This window comes from Canis lupus, chromosome 15, assembly GCF_011100685.1.
Source record: "Canis lupus familiaris isolate Mischka breed German Shepherd chromosome 15, alternate assembly UU_Cfam_GSD_1.0, whole genome shotgun sequence".
Classification (NCBI taxonomy): domain Eukaryota; kingdom Metazoa; phylum Chordata; class Mammalia; order Carnivora; family Canidae; genus Canis; species Canis lupus.
This window is the reverse complement of record NC_049236.1, coordinates 5286991-5305250: the sequence shown is the minus strand read 5'-3', so window position 1 is coordinate 5305250 and position 18260 is coordinate 5286991.

Below are 18260 nucleotides of genomic sequence, written 5' to 3'. Positions count from 1 at the left end.
CTTGGGGCAGAGTGGACACCTGCCTCCCGGGCCTCAGAGCACCGTCCCAGTGGCAGATGGACTGATTTGAGCACCAAGGTGCCAGTGGACTCTCGATGCCCAACCCAACCCTCCAGGGCACCAGAGTCAAGAGCGAACAGAGTTCTCGCATTTAAACACCACAACCGGGGCCCCTGGGTGGCTCAGCGGTTGAGCATCTGCCGTCAGCCCAGGGCGGGACCCTGGAGTCCCGGGATCGAGTCCCGCATCCCGTTCCCCACGGGGAGCCTGCTTCTCCCTCTATGTCTCTGCCTCTCTGTGTGTCTCTCATGAATAAATAAATAAAGCCTTTAAAAAAATAATAAAATAAAAAACTGCACAACCATCCTCTGAGTGGGCGTTATGATAATTGTTATTTTACTCACTTTATTGAGGAGGAAAAGGCAGAACAGAGGGGTGAAATGACTCGCCTGACATCACACTGGATTTTGGACACCGGGCAGACTGACCCCAAAGCCTTTGCTTCACACAAATATTCTCTGAACAAAATTCAGATTTGCTACACAGGGTTAAACCCGGGGCCTGAAACGGGGGACTGTCCTGCAGGGCCTGCCCGCCCAGGTCCCCAGGTCCCCAGCGTGCCCGGCTCTGGCCCGAAGCTGGCCATCTTCCATGTAGATGGTGGGGGCCCTCTGCTCCCCTTCTCGTCCTCTGCTCCCCTTCTCGTCCTCGTGGCCCGTCCCTCTTCCCGGCGTGGAGCAGACACAGAGGAAGGATGGCTGTTCCTCGTCTCCCTGGACCATCCTTCAGAGGCAGCCCCAGCGCTCCTCAATCTTCCTCTCTGTGTCACCACGCTTTCTCCGTACTGGCAGTGTCACCTTGGGCTGTGAAGGCACAGACGGGCCTGCAGTCACAGGGAAAAATGGACAAAGAAATTGCATTTCCTCGGAGACCACTGTGAAGCGTGTGTGACTTGCCCCTTTAGTGTCGGAATTATTTTAGCTGCATCTTGCAGGACCCAGATTCCGGTTGAAACGCGGAAGGCCCTTGGCTCAGGGGAAGGAGACGACTGGGAAAAGCGTACCGGGTTCTAATCCCAGCTTTGTCTTCAACCGGCGACTCTTGTTGTCCTTGAGATGATTGCAAACCTCTTGGAGGCGAAGGACGGCGGGGAGGGGGGTGGAGGAGAGCAAGGCCCTTGCCCCATCAGGGCCGCCCGCCCTTTCTCGTGAATGCTCCCCTCCAGCCACGAGCTCCTCCCTCTTCCTGTGACCTGCAGAGAGGTCCCTGCCCCTGTCTCTTTCCTCCCTCTAGGCCCAGAAACCCCTGTCCACTGCCCTTATCCAGTTGCTGATGCCCCCTGTCCCCGTGGATGTCCTCCAGCGGAGTGTGCAATGCAGTTTAGTGTTATTTTCTCTACCCAATCGTCTAATCATCTACTGAGTGAGCTTCAGGAAGGCTGCACCTCATCCATCTCGCTCACCGTGGTTCCTCCAGCGCCTGGCACAGTGCCTGACACACGATAGATGTTCTAGCAGCATACACTGCATACGTGAATGACTGGACAAATGAGTCAGGATTCTTTTTTTTTTTTTTTAATTTTATTTATTTATTCATGAGAGATACAGAGAGAGGAGAGAGAGAAAGAGAGAGGCAGAGACACAGGCAGAGGGAGAAGCAGGCTCCATGCAGGGAGCCCGACGTGGGACTCGATCCCGGGACTCCGGGATCACGCCCTGGGCTAAAGGCGGCGCTAAACCCACTGCGCCATCCAGGCTGCCCCTGAGTCGGGATTCTTTATTGCAAGCGACAAAGCCAACTATGCCTGATGTAAGGGGGGTGGGGGGAACCAACTTCTTCAAGGGCTATCGGGTAGCTCACAGAATCACGGCAAGCTCTGGAGATCTGGGCCCAGGACCACCCGGCAGGACTTGCGGGGTGAGGACACCATTGCTGTCTTCCGTGAGAACGAGCGCCTGTTGCTGGGACCACCGCCGTCCCCCACCACGGCCCCTTGCCCCCTCCAGCGACGACACGTGTCCCTGTTCCTCCGGCAACTTGAACGTGCTGCCCCCCCTCCCTCCCTCCCTCCTGCTTCTTCATGTTATTAACCCCCGATTGAGAGGCTGAGGCTGGGTCGTGTGTCCACGGCCTAGCCGCGAGGGAGCCTGGGACAGGGAAGACTTCGCATTTTTATTTCCTAGAATGAGAGATGGGGGGGTGGCCAGATGGAGAATTCCTGGGAACGAGGTACCCACGCCGAGAGGCTCACAAGTATGGGGAGCCCCTGCCACAGTGATCAGATGAATGAGCCAATGAGCCAAAGGCCTTAGGCGACTTCCCTACCTTGTTCCTGCCTCCGTTTCCCCATCTGCAAGAGGAAGACGTGTTAAGTGTTTCGGCTCCTCTCTGCCGTCACCGTTGTAGGATTCTGGTTGCGTGTTGTTTATCCACCCGCAGCGTGAAGGCGCAGAAGGCACTCCAGTGGCCCGGGGAGAGGACAACGTCCCACAGGTTGTCGTGCCATCCGGGGCTGCCCAGGGTAGGTCACAGTGACACATCTGGGGTGCCAGGGGCTCACCCCAGAGGAGACTGCCGCAGTGAGGGCCTCGGCTGTTGGGCAGGAGAGGCGGGCAGTTCGCTCACTGCCCTCGGTGCTTCCTGCTGCTCGTCGTCGGAAGCCCGTCTGCCCTGGACTGTTCCTGAGGGGCGTGGGGTCAGAGTGGCGAACCAAGCGACCAGCTGGCCCCGCAGGAAGGTCAAGCTCAGAGGCAGGCAGCTTCACACAGGAGGGTTTATCCGCAGCAACACCGCCCGACGATTTGTTCACTTACTCAGCCACTCCCTATTTAGGGAGCCTCATCCCCGGTGTATTGAGTCCCCGAGCCGGCCGGCCACTAGGGAAGTGATAGTAAATGGGAGAGAAGGGCCCGCGCCCTCTGTGACCTCATGCTCCACTGAGGCAGAGAGAGAAGACGTGGATAAATGGAGAATCAAGCACGGGCGCTTTGGGGGGGCGGTCAGGGGTACTAAAGGCGCAAACAGGGGCCGCAGGGGCCCCCCTCCGATGACATTTAAGCCGAATCATGATTCATAGGATGAGGGACAAGCAAGCCAGGCTGAGGGGACAGCCAGAGAGAAGAGTGGGAGGTAGGAACAAGTGTGGCTGGAGGAGCGGGAGACAAGGTCCGAGCAGTGGGTGCCGTCCTGGCTCCCAGCAGGGAAAACACAGGGTGGGGGGCGGGAGGGAGGATGGCCTGGCGCTAAGCAAGGGAGTGACACGATCTGATTTGATCCTGTGATTTTTCAAAAGCTGCCTCAGGCTGCTGGGTGAGGAAGGGATGGGAGAGGGCGGCAAGGCAGTAACGGAGCCGACACAACACCTGCTTCAGTGGGAATGAAATTGCCGGCGGAGTGTCCCAAGACACCCAAGCCCCCCTCCGTTGTTCTTGCAAATAGTAAGTGCAGTGGTTACAGTGACCCGGGCAGGGAGGGTGTTCCCGTCCGTGGATTCCCAGGGGAGCATCTTCCCCAGGTCTTGGCATGAGTCGGGACAGCGTAGGCCACACTGCAGCAGCGAGCGAACCCCCCAGCCTCGTGCTTCGGCGATCCCTGTTTTCTTCCTTGCTCGCACCGCCTGCTGGTGGTGGCTGGGCCTGGGGTCCCTGCTCCGTCCGGTCTCACTCAGGGAGGGACCCAGGCGGACAGGGGCACCCTCCCTGGGTAGCCCCGTCTTCTTGGCCCCCACAGAGGGCAGGGGAGGAGCGTGCACAGGGAGCGGACGCCCACACCTCCACACTCAGTTGCCTCTTCGCGAAGCCCGTGGGCCACAGCCAGCCTCACGTCCACGCGCAACTGCAAGGAAGCCGTGGTCTCCTGTGGGCCCCGGAGGAAAGCAGGCCTGGATACGCACGGGCACCAGTAACGTCAGCCACGGGCCTGAAATCAGGAGAGAGTTGTCTCTGGCCAAATGAGAAAAGGCCGGGGGGTGGGGGGCAGGGGCTGGAGAAAAGAGGCACCACAGGTTGGATGAGACACCAAAGATCTGTGCAAACTAAAAATAAAGCTGCTTTTTTTTTTTTTTTTAAGTTGCTTTTCTGCTAGGATATCCCATATGACTTGGGAGCAAAAACCACTTGTTTTAAGATGAATATGCATCTGGCCAGGCACTCGGCACTGGAAGGTCTTTTGGCACAGAGACTCCAAAGGCCAGGAGAGTGGACCGACCCCCCCACCCCCGGGCCCTTCACGGGGTCGCAGTTTCCTTGCCTCTCGCTGAGGTCTGCAGAGGGACCCAAGCATCCTGGAGAATTTTGTAGACCTTTCCGCATTGTTATGCGATCTTCCTTTTTCTTTTTCTTTTTCTTTTTTTTTTTAAGATTTCATTTATTTATTCATGAGAGACACAGAGAGAGGCTGAGACACAGGCAGAGGGAGAAGCAGGCTCCTTGCAGGGAGCCCGACGTGGGACTCGATCCCACGTCTCCAGGCTCAGGCCCTGGGCTGAAGGGGGCGCTAAACCGCTGAGCCATACGGGCTGCCCCAATCTTCCTTTTGGATGTTTGTCCTGCACACGCATTTTTTTCTTTTTCTAATAATGTTATCATTTTGTTTCAAAGATTTTAGTTATTTGAGAGAGAGAGAGAGAGAGAGAGAGAGAGAGTGAATGAGCGACAGGGAGGGGGGAGTAGAGGGAGAGGGAGAAGCAAGCCACCCCGATGTGAGGCTCGACCCCAGGACCCTGAGATCATGACCTGAGCCAAAGGCTGACGCTTCACCGACTGAGCCGTCCGGGTGCCCCTTGATTAACATTATAATTTTTAATAATACTCATCACTGCACTTTTCCAAGTACCTTCTAAGCATTTCACATACCCTAGCTAATCCTCACAACCATCCCAGAAGGTAGATATGATTATCAGCATCATTTTACACATGGGGAAACTGAGGCACAGAGCGATTCAATAAGTTGTTAAAGTGTAACAGCTAAGAGTGCAAGAGCTGGGAATCAAAGCCAGAGGCCCGGGCCCCCGAGACCCTGCTCTCAAACTCTAGACCCCAAGGCCTCCGATATGGGGTGTGCTCCCACAGACACGCCCACAGTCCACGCGAGGTCTCAAGAGCAGCCATCCCCAAGAGTGGAGGAGGGCAGGAGCTCCTCTTCATCCACCTTCCTCAACTGGTGACTTGTGACTTCACGGGGGCATGAACCCGCCCGTGGGGACACGCACAGAGCCTAGCCCGAACCGGGTGCGCACACCCTTCGGCCAATCATGGGTGAGCGGAGAGAACCAAAGCAAACAGTTGAGCTCTTCTTGCTTTTTCATCTTATTCAACTTCATATTTGGGCTTGCGTTTTGGTTTTTATTTTTTTCCGACCACCATTTTCGAACATCCCCTACAAGGAAGACACTCGGCTAATGCCACAAGGGAAGTAAGGAGAAGAAATCAGGAGTAGAAGTCATCACGTCCTCCCTCGCAGAGCTTGCCGTCTTAGGGAAACCAGGCCAACTCCCGTGACAACTGCCATCATTTTGGGAGAGGAGACCCTGGTACGGTTCTCGACAAGACCCCATGTGTAATCGCTGGATGGGATCGGGACGTAGGGGGCCGGGGAGGGCCAGCAGGGAAGCAGGTGGAGCACAGCAGTCGGCCGGACGGACAAGGCCGACTTGGAACAGAAGGAGGAATTTGAACCGAGTTTTTTTTTTTAATCTTTTCATTTTTTTTATTTTATTTATTTATTCTTGAGAGACACACAGGGGGGACAGGGCAGAAATGCAGGCATAGGGAGAAGCAGGCTCCATGCGGGGAGCCCGATGCGGGACTCGATCCCAGGTCTCCAGGGTCAGGCCCTGGGCCCAAGGCGGCGCTAAACCGCTGAGCCACCCGGGCTGCCCTGAATCGAGTCTTGAAGCATGTGGCAAAGACCACATTAAGCAGATGCTGGGGGCGCCTGGCCCCTGGTCACTGAGACCAGGAGCTTTGGCCACGGCTGAGGCCACCAGACAGAACTGAACGCACGCACCGGCTGGACAAGGACCCATCGACCGTCGCTGCCTTCCAGGGAGCTCCTGCTATGGGCTGACAGCAAGTTGTCAGGATGGCAGGTTAAGAAAAGATCGTAGAAGCAGGCCGGAGACGGGAAAGCAAGACGGGAGGGCAGTTCTACGAAGCCACGGGCTCTGCGGAGCCCCCGCCAGGCGCTGGGTGGGCCAGGGGAGGCCACATGCCCCCCCAGCCGCCTGAGCGTCTGGACAAGCCCCTGCAGGAGGGCCCAAGGCTGTGAACCAGTGTTTTAAACTCTATTACTTACGGCCTTGAAGCTGCCACCAAAGCTGCTTTGGAGAATTTGCTTCCATCACACACACACACACACACACACACACACACACTCATACAAATCAAACAAACCAACAACAACAAAAACCTACACATTTCCCTGCTGCATGAGTCAGAACACACAACCCACTCTAACTGGTTTTAAAAAGAAAATAAAATGGGGGCGCCTGGATGGCTCAGTTGGTTAAGCGTCTGCCTTGGGCTCGGTGTCCTGGGATGGAGCCCCCCCTCATCGGGGTCCCTGCTTCTCCCTCTCCCTCTGTCCCCCATCCCCCACTGCTCGTGCGCTCTCTCTCTCTCTCTGTCTCTGTCTCAAATAAATAAAATCTTTAAAAAAAAGAAAGAAAATGAATGTATCAGAAATTATTAGATCTCAGAGAATGTCAGAGGAGCCCAGAGAGCTGGTCTTCTATGTCGCCAGGAGCAACATTCAAGTCAGAGGGCTGGCCCGCTTGCAGACGCGGTCCCTGTCCTGGGCACGGGCACAGAGGCTCGTGAGAGTCCCGGAGCATGGAATGCCATCCTCAGGGCTCTGTGGCTGCTGCGGCCTCTGCAACCCCGATGGCCCTCCAGCCTCTGGCTAAGAGCTTGCACCCCGCACCCCCTTCCTCCGTGTGTTCCCCTCTGAGCTCAGGCCGCCCACCCATGCACCCAGCAGGATCCCAAGTCACACGCCTGCCGGGTAACTAACACCGAGGCTGGGAAAGCGAGTCCTGACTTCCCTCTTGGGAGGCTGAGATTCCTAATAGGAGTAGTTGGTAGGGTGGCCACACTTGCTGGCTTCTTAAGAGAATCTCAGTTTCTGCCTGTTGTCCCAATGCAGTTATTAATAGCTCCCTTTTAACTCTCGAACATGGTTCCAGTTGGATCATAAATTATATAGACGTCCTCATAATTCCCAATCACAACTGTTGGGCTCAGTCATCAGAGATGGGCAGCTTTCCTGCCCTTTCCCGGTCCTCCGCCCCTCCCATCCAAGAAGCCCGTCCCGAATGTGCCAAAGCCCTTCTCCTACTACAGCGCAAAAGGGGACTGTTCTGTTTGCACCCAGGGAAGACCCACAACAGGCACACCTCGGGGACCCTTCCAGCCAGAAGAGGAGAATGTTCTCTACAAGGTGAAAATAGCCAAAGGAAAATTTGGAGGAATAAAGGAAAATATGAGCAAGCAGCTGGCCGGTTTGTTGAACATCCGGGTTGGGGCCAGCTCACAGAGGGTCTCTAGCGACAGGGAGCAGACTTGGGGCTTTATCCCGGGGAGATAAGACATGTGACATACGGAAGTTCCCTGCACTGGGGAACGGCCCCATCCAGTGTACGTGAAAGAGTGGGGGCCAGACAGACCCTAACGCATGACTTCTTTTTTTTAAAGATTTTATTTATTTATTCATGAGAGACACAGAGAAAGAGGCAGAGACACAGGCGAGGGAGAAGCAGGCCCGATGTAGGAGCCGATGTGGGACTCGATCCCGGGACCCCGGGGTCACACCCTCAGCTCAACCGCTGAGCCACCCAGGCGTCCCTAACGCATGACTTCTTATACAGAGTGAGGGACAGAATGGAAACTTCACTTACCCTTTTCAAACATCACATTTCTTGTTCATAAAATAGAATGAAAACCTTCTCTGGAGATTATTGTGAGTATGAATTAAAATATAAGGTTCTTGGCACAGGAGCACCTGGGTGGCTCAGTGGTTGAGCATCTGCCTTCGGCCCAGGATGTGATCCTAGGGTCTCGGGATCGAGTCCCACGTCGGGCTCCCTGCGTGGAGCCTGCTTCTCCCTCTGCCTGTGTCTCTGCCTCTCTCTCTCTCTCTCTCTCTCTCTGTGTGTGTGTCTCTCATGGATAAATAAATAATAAATTAAATAAAGTTCTTGGCACAGCACACAAACACGCAGTAGCTATGTGACCGATACAGTTGCCTTAGCTGATGTCCACACAGGATTTGAGGGAGCATCACACAGCACACGTGTGCAGAGCCGCAGAAAAGGGGAGGGGCTGGAGGCAACGAGGCCGGCAGAGAGGTGACCTGGTGGGGAGACCCTCGGAGGAAGGACCCATGGTTGGGAGTTGCCATAGGGGGATGGAGTTGGGCTGACAGCCAGGCTTCCCACCTGGGTGACTGGCAGGCCAGTGGCGACAGCCCCGAGATACAGGGCGATGACAGGTGGCTGGTTCCGAGGGACTTGTAAGGAGCGGACAGACGAGGAATTCAATTTGGAAGTTGAGTTTACAGAACTTAAAGGCCCAGGCTGTCACCCGGGGGGGCTTCTCCAGTGGGAGAGCTCGAGTTTGAAAACAACCCGCCGGGATGAGGACATGTACTGAATAACAACAGAATATGCCTTATGAGGGGTGCCAGGCTGGCTCCGTTGGTGGAGCATGCGGGACTCCTGACCTCAGGGTTGTAAGTTCGAGCCCCATGTTGGGTGTAGAGATTATTTAAAAATAAAATATTTTTAAAAAGAATTTGCCTTATATGCTGGGGCCGAGCTGCAGAGCTTCTATTCATCCCTAGTGGAAAAGGCTAAAGACACACTTGGATGGCAGAGGTCTTTGATCCAGTTTTAGTTGTTTTATGTATATGTTTAAGGTAAGGGTCCAACCTCATTCTTTTGCACGGTGTCCAGCGTCCCAGCACCATTGGTTGAAAAGATTACTCTTTCCCCCATCACACTGTCTTGACACCCTTGTCAAAAATCAGTTGGCCATTGATATATGGGTTTATTTCTAGATGGTTCCATTGATCAATACACCTATATCAATGCCAATACCACACTGTCTTGATGATTATTGTTGCTTTGTAGTAAGTTTTGAAATCAGGAATTGTGAGTCCTACTTTGTCCTTGTTTTCCAAGGTAACTGTGGCCACTTAGGAGTCCCTTGTAATTCCCTACGAATTTTAGAATCGGTTTTCCGGGTTCTACAAAGACGTCAGCTTATGTCCTGATACAGGTGACATTTAATCTGTAGACCAGTTTGAGGAGTGCTAAGTTTTCCTATCACGACCATGGAGTGACTTTTCATTTATTCAAGTCCTCTTTAGCGTCTCCACAATAGTTTTTTTCAACTGTAGTTTTTGAGGTACAAGTCTTGCACTTTCATTAAATTTATTCCTTAGTATTTTATCCTTGTTATGCTACCGCAAACCAGAATGTTTTCTCAACTTCACTTTTGGGTTGTCTATTGATGGTGTATAGAAATATAATTGATTTTTGTATATTTTTTTTAATTTTTTATGGGTGTTCAATTTACTAACATACAGAATAACCCCCAGTGCCCGTCACCCATTCACTCCCACCCCCCGCCCTCCTCCCCTTCTACCACCCCTAGTTCGTTTCCCAGAGTTAGCATATTGATCATCTGTAACTCTGCTGGACCAATTCTGATAGTGTGTGTATGTATTTCTTCGTACATACTGTATGCAATATCGTAGCAGCTCCAAATGCAGATAGTTTCACCTCCTCCTTTCCAATATGGAGGTTTCTTTTTTTTCTTTTATTTGCCCATTTACTCCACCTAGAAGGTCCATTACAACATGAAATACAAGTCATGAAAGTGGACATTTGCGTCTTATTCCCAATCTTAGGATGAAAACAGTTATTCTCTCACTATATATCATCAGCTGTGGGTTTTCTGTAGATACCATTTATCAAGTTGAGGAAGATTCTCTTTATTTTTTTTATTGAATGCTTTTATCTTGAAAAAGAATTGGGTTTTATTGAATATTTTTTCTGCATCTATTGAGATGATCATATTGTTTTTGTCCTTTATTCTATTTTTTTCTTTTTTTTTCCTTTATTCTATTCATAGGGTGCTTTATATTGGTTTTCAGATATGAAAAAAAAATTTGTATTCCTAGGATAATTTCCTCCTAGTTATGGTGTTCCATCACTTTTATATATGGTTTGATTGATTTCGCCAGTATTTTGGTGAGGATTTTGTGTTTGTATTCATAAGGGATTTTCGTCTGTGGTTTTCTTTTCTTATGATGCTTTTGTCTGATTTTGGTGTTGGGATAATATCGACCTCATAGAATGAGTTGGTAAGTATCTCTTCCTCTTCTATTTCTTGGAAAGATTTGTGAAATATTGGTATTAATTCTTTTTTAAATGTTACATAGAATTGCCAGTAAAACCATACAGGCCTGGACTTTCCTTCATTGGAAATATGGTTGTTGCTTCTTATTAATTCAATCTCTTAACTTGTAATAGGCCTATTCAAAGTTTCCTTTTCTTTTTCTTTCTTTCTTTTTTTTTCTTTCTTTCCTTTTTTTTAAAGAGAGAGAGAGAGTAAGGGAGCGGAGCAGAGAGAGACGGAGAGAATCCTAAGCCAGCTCCAGGCTGAGCTTGATCCAGGTGGAGCTTGATCCCACGACCCAGAGACCATGACCTGAGCTGAAATCAAGAGTTAAATAGATGCTTAACCAACCGAGCCCCCCAGAGTTTATTTTTCTTCTTAAATCACTTTCAGTCATTTGTGTCTGTCTAGGAATTTTTTTCATTTCACCTAGATTATTTAATTTGTAGGCATGTTGTTGTTCATAGTACCACCACATAATCCTTCTTATTTCTATAATGTCTGTAATAACATCCCCTCTTTCATTCCTGATTTTAATAAGCCTTCTTGAACAAGCCTTCTTTTTTTTCCCCTTGGCTGATTTATCTAGAGGTTTGTGATTTTGTTGGTATTTAAGAAGATCCAACTTTGATTTCATTAAATTTCTTTCTTGTTTTTCTATTCTCTGTTTAACTTATCTTTATTATTTACTCTTGTCTTTATTATTTTCTCCTTTCTGCTTGCTTTGGATTTACTTTGTTCTTCTTTCACTTGTGTCTTCAGGAGAAAGCTATGGTCTTGGTTTAAGATCTGTCTTCTGGTGTAATATAGGTGCTAATAGCCATACATTTCTCTAGACACTGCTTGAACTGCATTCCCTACATTTTGGTCTGTTGTGGTTGTTTTTTCATTCATCTCAAAATGTTTTCTCATTTCTTCTGGGATTTTCTTTCTTTGATCCATTGATTACTTAGGAGTGTGTTGTTTAATTTCTGTGTATTTGTGAATTTCTCACGTTTCCTTCTCTTATTGATTTCTAAGTTTATTCCCTTGCAGTCAAAAAGCATTCTTTACGTGATTTTAATCCTTTCTAATTTACTGAGGCTTGTTTTATGGCCTAACATGTGGTCTAACCTGGAGAAAATCCATGCGCACTGAAAATAATGTATTCTGCTGTTGATTGGGCAAAGCGTTCTAGGGACGCCTGCCTCATAGTGCTGTTCAAACCCTCTACTTCCCTGTTGGTCTTCTACCCCATTGTTCTAGCCATCGCGGAAAGCGGGATTTGGAGTCTCCAACTCTGATTGTGGGATTGCCTATTTCTCCATTCAATTCTATCAGGTTTTGCTTCATGCATTTTGGGGCCAATTAGGTGCATATATGTTTATATTGTTGTATCTTTGTAAGAAATTGACATCATTATAAAATATCCTTCTCTGTCCCTGATAACAATTTTTGTCTTAAAATCTACTTGTCTGGTATTAGTGTGGCTTCTCCAGGTCTCGTTTGGTTAATGTTAGCATGATATATCCTTTTCTATTTTTGCCTTTGAATCTAAAGTGTGTCTCTTGTAGATAGGATATACTTGTTACCTCCTCTGCCTTTTATGGGAATGTTTAGTCTATTTGTGTTGAACGTAATTGCTGATAAGGTAGGATTTACAGCTGGAATTTGCTGTTTGTTTTCTAAATGTTTTATGTTTTTTGGCCCTCTGTGCTTCTATGTATGTTAGAAGTACACTAAAACGTGTATTATTATAATTCCCTATTGTTTCTTTTATCATATTTCTAAAGTTATTTTCTTAGTGGTTGCTCTGGGAATTGCAATTAACATCTAAACTTAATTTAGTTTGAACCGATGCCAACTTAATTTCAATAATATGCAAAAACTCTGTTTCAATATATCTCTGTTCCCTCCTCCTTTGTTTTACTGTCATACAAATAAGATCTTCACATATTATAAGCTCTTCAACCCAGTTTTATAATTATTGCTTTCTGCACTTGTGTTTTAAATCAGATGGGAGAATAAAAGCATTATAAACAAAATGCATTTATATTGTTTTTATATTCACCTATGTAGTTATCTTTACTTGTGCTCTTTATTTATCTGTGTGGTTCCAAGTTACTGTCTAGTGTCCTTTCATTTCAGCCTTAAAGACTCCCATTAGTATTTCTTGTGGGGCAGGTCAGCTTCCAACAGGTTCTCAGTTTTTGTTTAACTGGGAATGTGTTAATATCTCCTTTGTTTTTGAAGAATGGTTTTGCTGGAATGTCTTGGTTGAACTTTTTCTTTCATTTCTTGACTATGTCATCCAACTGCCTTCTGGACTCCATAGTTTCTGATGAGATGCTAGTTTTTAATCTTATTGAGGATCCCTTGTATGTGACAAGTCACTTTCTCTTGTTGCTTTCAGGATTCTTACATCTAATTTGAGAAGTTTTCTAAATTTATACATATATTTCTTCTGTCCCTTCTCTTTTCTCCAGCTGGGACTCCCATTATGCACATGTTGGTATTGTTAATGATGTCCCATGGTCTTTGAGGTTCTCCCATTTTTAAAAATTCTTTTTCTTGCTGTTCTCTGGACTAGATTGTCACAATTGACTTATCTTCAAGTTCATTCATCTTTTCTTCTGCCAATTCAAATATGCTGTTGAGACTATCTAGTGAATTTTTTATTTCAGTCATTGTACTTTTCAACTCCAGAATTTCTATTTGGTTCTTTTTTTTTTATAATCTCTATCTCTTTATTGATATTCTCTATTTGGTGACATATTGTTCTCATACTTTCATTTAATTCTTTGGCCTTTAGTTCTTTGAACACTTTATAATAGATGATTAAAGTTCTTGTCTGGTAGATCCAATTTCTGGGCTGCCTCAGGGAGAATTCGTATTGACAGCATTTTTCCTGTGTATGTGTATCATACTTTCCTGTTTCTTCATAGGCCTCATAATTTTTTGTTGAAAATTAAACATTTTAAATAATATATTGTGGCAACTCTTCACATCAGACTCCCTTCCCCCACAGGGTTTGTCATTGTTGCTGTTTGTTGTTGTTGCTATTGCTATTTATTTAGTGACTTTTCTGATATAATTCTATAAAGTCTGTATTATTTGTCATGTGCAGCCACTGAAATCTCTGCTCAGTTAGCTTAGTGATTATTTAATGGTTGAAGATGTTTCCTTATATGGTTTCAACAAATAAGTCTTTCATCTTTTTCTGAGGGGCTCTGTGTGTGGGGGGGGGTGCACACTTTCAAGTCTCTGGTAATTTGCAACTCTGCCTAACCTTTCATTTTCCGCTTGTGTAGAGTCCCAAGATCAAGCAGAGCTGAGAGATGGGAGCCTTCTCGAGGCTTTCCTGGGAATGCACAGAGCCCTGCACATGTGTGTGGCCTTCTAAATTCCCAAGAATATCTTAGAGCTTTTAAAAGCTCCCTATGGGAACATCTTACTCACCAGATTTAAGTTTTTTAGCCAGCCTCTTGTTTGCCCAACAGGTATTACCACCTCAGGTAACTGGGATGTTAAACAATTGCCTGTGATTGTTTTTGACAAATGCTGTGCAGACAAAGTGTCTTGCTGAACAAGCTCTGAGTGCAAACAAATAAAGACAAACCCTTTTATGGGAGCTGCTGTGCAAGTCAAATAGGGAAAAAACTTTGAGGACTGAGATTTTGGGAAGTTCTAAACTCATATTTCTCCATCCAGTGACTGCTAGGCTGCTGGTTTTCACATCTGCTGTGATTGTCATGCTGCTGGTTCTCAAGGCTACCACAGAGCTAGGGAAAGAGGAATACAAATAGGACAAGTTAAAATGCCACAAAGATCATTGCTCTTGCTGAGATTAAGCCATTTTTCCTGAGTAAACACTCTTTGGATTGTTACAAGCCTTTATTAATTTCCAGTATTCTGAAAATATTTGTTTTGACAATTTTTCCAGTGTTTTCATTGCTTTTATGGAAAAGCAGAGTTGTGAGGGTTCTTACTCTTCCATTATAAAAGTTCTTCCCTTTCATGAAGTTTGACTGGGGCCTAACGTGACCAGATCATTTTGTTAGGATCTGTCTGGCCTCTGCATTGAAAATAGATTTGAGGGATGGAACAGGCAGCAAGAGGACAGTTAAGAGAATCTTACAGAGGAGAAACTATGGTTGCCAGAACCAAAGCAGTAGGGGCAGCACGACTGTGAAGAAGTAGATCAGTCCAAGAGACTCACATAGGATATTTTTTCTTTCTCCTGGTCTACTTAGTCAACCAGGAGCTGAAATAGGGCTCACACTCTACCAGACAAGCAAACTTGAAGGAAATCAGACCAAATACAATGCAAGGAAGAGTAAAGGCTGTTTGCTTATATCTGGGCAGCCCAAGGATGCTTTGTGAGAGAGGAGACTCAGGGGATCCCCAGCAAGAGGTGAAGTAAGTCTTGGGGAAAGGCAACAAGGGCTAACATCAGAGGATGGGGGGCCTGCAGGAACAGGCAGGGGGCCAACCAGAGCTTTACTACCTGAATCCTTGAGGACCACAGATTCTTCTCTGCTCTAGCCTCATCCACTTCTTTCAAGAGGCTGTCCCTGAGTGCATTGTTTCCTGAAGCCTAGGAAAGAAGCCAGGTAAGAGTGAAATGGACTCCTTTCTTCTTCATTTCTTTCTCTCCCAAGAAATTCTCTGAACAAGCTTTTGTATGTCCCAGATGTTCCTGTCTTTGTTCAGATTTAATCCTCCCTATTTATCTCCCATGGTACCTGTTTATTGTGTTCCATTTCTCTTTGGGAGCTGGGGCTCAGCAGATCTGCCAAGACTGATCTTATCTGCACTTGGGCAAACACAGTCATGCCCCTGCCTTGTCATCCAGCACCCATATGAAAGGGCCAGAGAAGGAGAGGAATTAAAACCAGTACCACCAAGAACAACAACCCCAAAGAAATTTAAAAATAAACATGAAAACTGCTTTGGTCCCAGGTCAGAAGCACTTGCAAAACCCTTCAATGGAGATACAATGGACCCACTCTCAGAGCCCTGTCCCTCTGCAGCTACAAATCATGCAGCTTTGGCCCTTGATTCCTGGCTTGAAAAGGGGACTGTGGCTTCCAGCCCAGCTGTGAAGACAATGACACAGAACTTCTCCCCTGCTTGGATTCAAAATCTGGGAACATTACAGCTGTTGGAGACTATAGCTATGGGTCTTCATTGGGACCCCTGAGTCCAACCAGGAGAGGAAGGTCCAAGGCCCCAGAGTGAGCCACATACTCAGAAAAGGGTAAGATACAGGCCTCCTGGCTCCCCCTAGACTGCTTTCTCCAATGGCACACTGCCTATGCAGAGCTGTAAAATGCAAGTTGAGAATCACAGCAAGAGCGGGGCGGCGGGGAGAGATTTTATTCATCAGCTTTACTAGACAGATCTATGGAGACCAGCCAAATAACCATACTACCTCTAATATGGACCTCTGAGGATATCCCTTGATCTGAAGCCACCAGGTCCTGCCAGCCCCACTTTTGGGGACTGAGGGCAGATGAGTTCTGATTCTTCACTAGCTCTAAGTTCAAGGGATCACATAAACCACAGGTTGGAGTAAAAGCCTTGGAAGCAAGTCATAGTGAAACCCACTGCCCATACCTGGGGAGGGTGGAAGAGCTCTTCTAAATTCTCTCCTGGATCCATAGTACTTCCCCCACCTGCTGTGTCTCCACCTTGGTGGCCTGCAACAGGAATGAGATGGGACCTCAGTGACTTGAGGGCCAACTCCATGGCAGCAGTGCATTAGTTCTCTAACTCACTGCACCCCAGCTCTTTTAGTCATGCCATCAGCTCGGCAAGGTAGGCATCAGTATCTCCATGGCTGACATGAGTCAACCAAGACCATGAGAGGTTACACAACTTGCCTGGGAACACACAACTAAGAACTGGCAGCTTCAGATTTGAACTCGGGTCTGTTGGATCCAAAGCTAAAAACATGCATAGGAACCTCCCAATGCACCAGGGTTCCCACTGGCCAGTCCTCTAAAGACTGACCATTCTATTCATCCAGGATGGACAAGCCCTGAGCCTGCATGGCTGGGTGGGGGTGGAAGGACATGAGGCACTGCAATGTTCTGCATGCATCCCCGTGGTCACCGCAAATGGCTCATTTTATAGTGGGGGCTGTGGCAGCATCTTCAGGCGCCTTTGCCTTGCAGGATTGACATCAATCCTCATTCAAATCAAACTCCTCTGAAACATGCTCCAGTGGAGTGGAATTTTCTGCTAAATAAGGTGTTATTAACCCAGCTCCCGGCTCCTTGGGCCCGGGTTGAGCTCAGCAGCAGCGGCAGCCACTCCACGCTACTTAAATACCGATTAATAGGCATTGCAGCACTGGCCCAGACAGACCCTGTGACCCCAGGCTCTTCCAGGCTCCTCCGGGCTCCTTGGTCCATGGCGCCTGGAAACTCACTGTACATCTTGCCTGACTCTCATTCCAGTCCAGTCATCAAGTAGCAGTCGGCTGCTTTGTGGTCTGAGGACAAGGAGGTAGCAGTGGGGGATAAAAAAGGGAAATTATTGCTCTTCTACAGCTTCTTCCTTACCATGTGTCTGTTTGCAGGGCTTCTCGGGGTGGGATGGGACAGACAAAGACAAGCCCAATCAGGGAGGACGGGAGTAGCTCTGCCTTCCACTGTGCTCACAACACTGCACAGAGTTGCCTGGGATGCTCCTATCACACTGCAGACAACACAAGAAGCCATCCAGGCTTTAGGTTGGGACTGGATCCCAACAAAATGCCATTGCAGGTCCAGCACAGCCCAAAACACGCTTTGATGCCCTCAATCCAATCATTTCAGCCACATATAAGCTCAGTTTAAACTTTTACAGCTCAAAGGGCCCTTAGGGAGCCTCTGGTCCAAGCTCATTTTACAGCTGAGGAAACTCAGGACCAGAGAGGGAAAAGGTCACGTCCAAGGTCACACAGCTAGTAAGCAGCAAAGCCAGGGCTCATATCCAGATATGCGACTGCCGGTGCAATACTCTTCCCCTTATTCTGTTTCTCTCCCTTCTAAGAACACAAAGGCATCGTTGAGAGCTAAAAGTAATAACCACATTTACATGATTTCCCAGTTTACATATTGCAATGGATATCAAATTGTTCTTAAGTGATATGTTATTAAATAAGATCAGAGAACATAAAAATGGATTTCTGAACTCTCGTAAATAAGAATACATCATACTCATTCATCTATTTTCCTGACAAATGCTTGCTAGGGGCCTGCTATGTATCAGACACGGTGCTGGGTGGGGGGTCTACAGGGGTGACTGCACGAGAGGTGGTCCATAGCCTCACCAAGCTTACAGTCTAGCAAGGGAGACAGAACAATCACACACACACACACACACACACACACACACACACACAGTTACAAATCATGAAATGCAGATAACTGCAATGAAAGAAAGGAACCAAGGGATAGCACAGAACCATGGGAAAGATCTGCTTTGTTTGGAAGGTCACAGAAGGCTTCTCTAAGGAGGTGACATTCAAGCCAAGACCTGAAGGATGACAAAAGGCCAGCCAGTGAGGAGACAGGGAGGAGTGATCCAAGCAGAAGGAATCAAACTTGGATTTCTTATCATGGACAATGAGGTGAAAATATTTTTAAATTAATATGAGCCCATTATTTTAGAGACAGGAAAGCTATTCCATTCCCTCAGCTAATTGTTCTGCTTCTTGAAGATGATGCCTTATTGATCAGCCTTTCTGGGTCACTCTTCTGCGTTTTTGTACCATTTGCTCAATTTGTGGCTAAGAAGGGCCCTTTCAGGGGTGGTGGAGGGACTTTCCACTTCCCTCCCCAAGCCCAAAATAATGCTGAATAGTATTGAGCACACAGGTTCCAAAAGAAA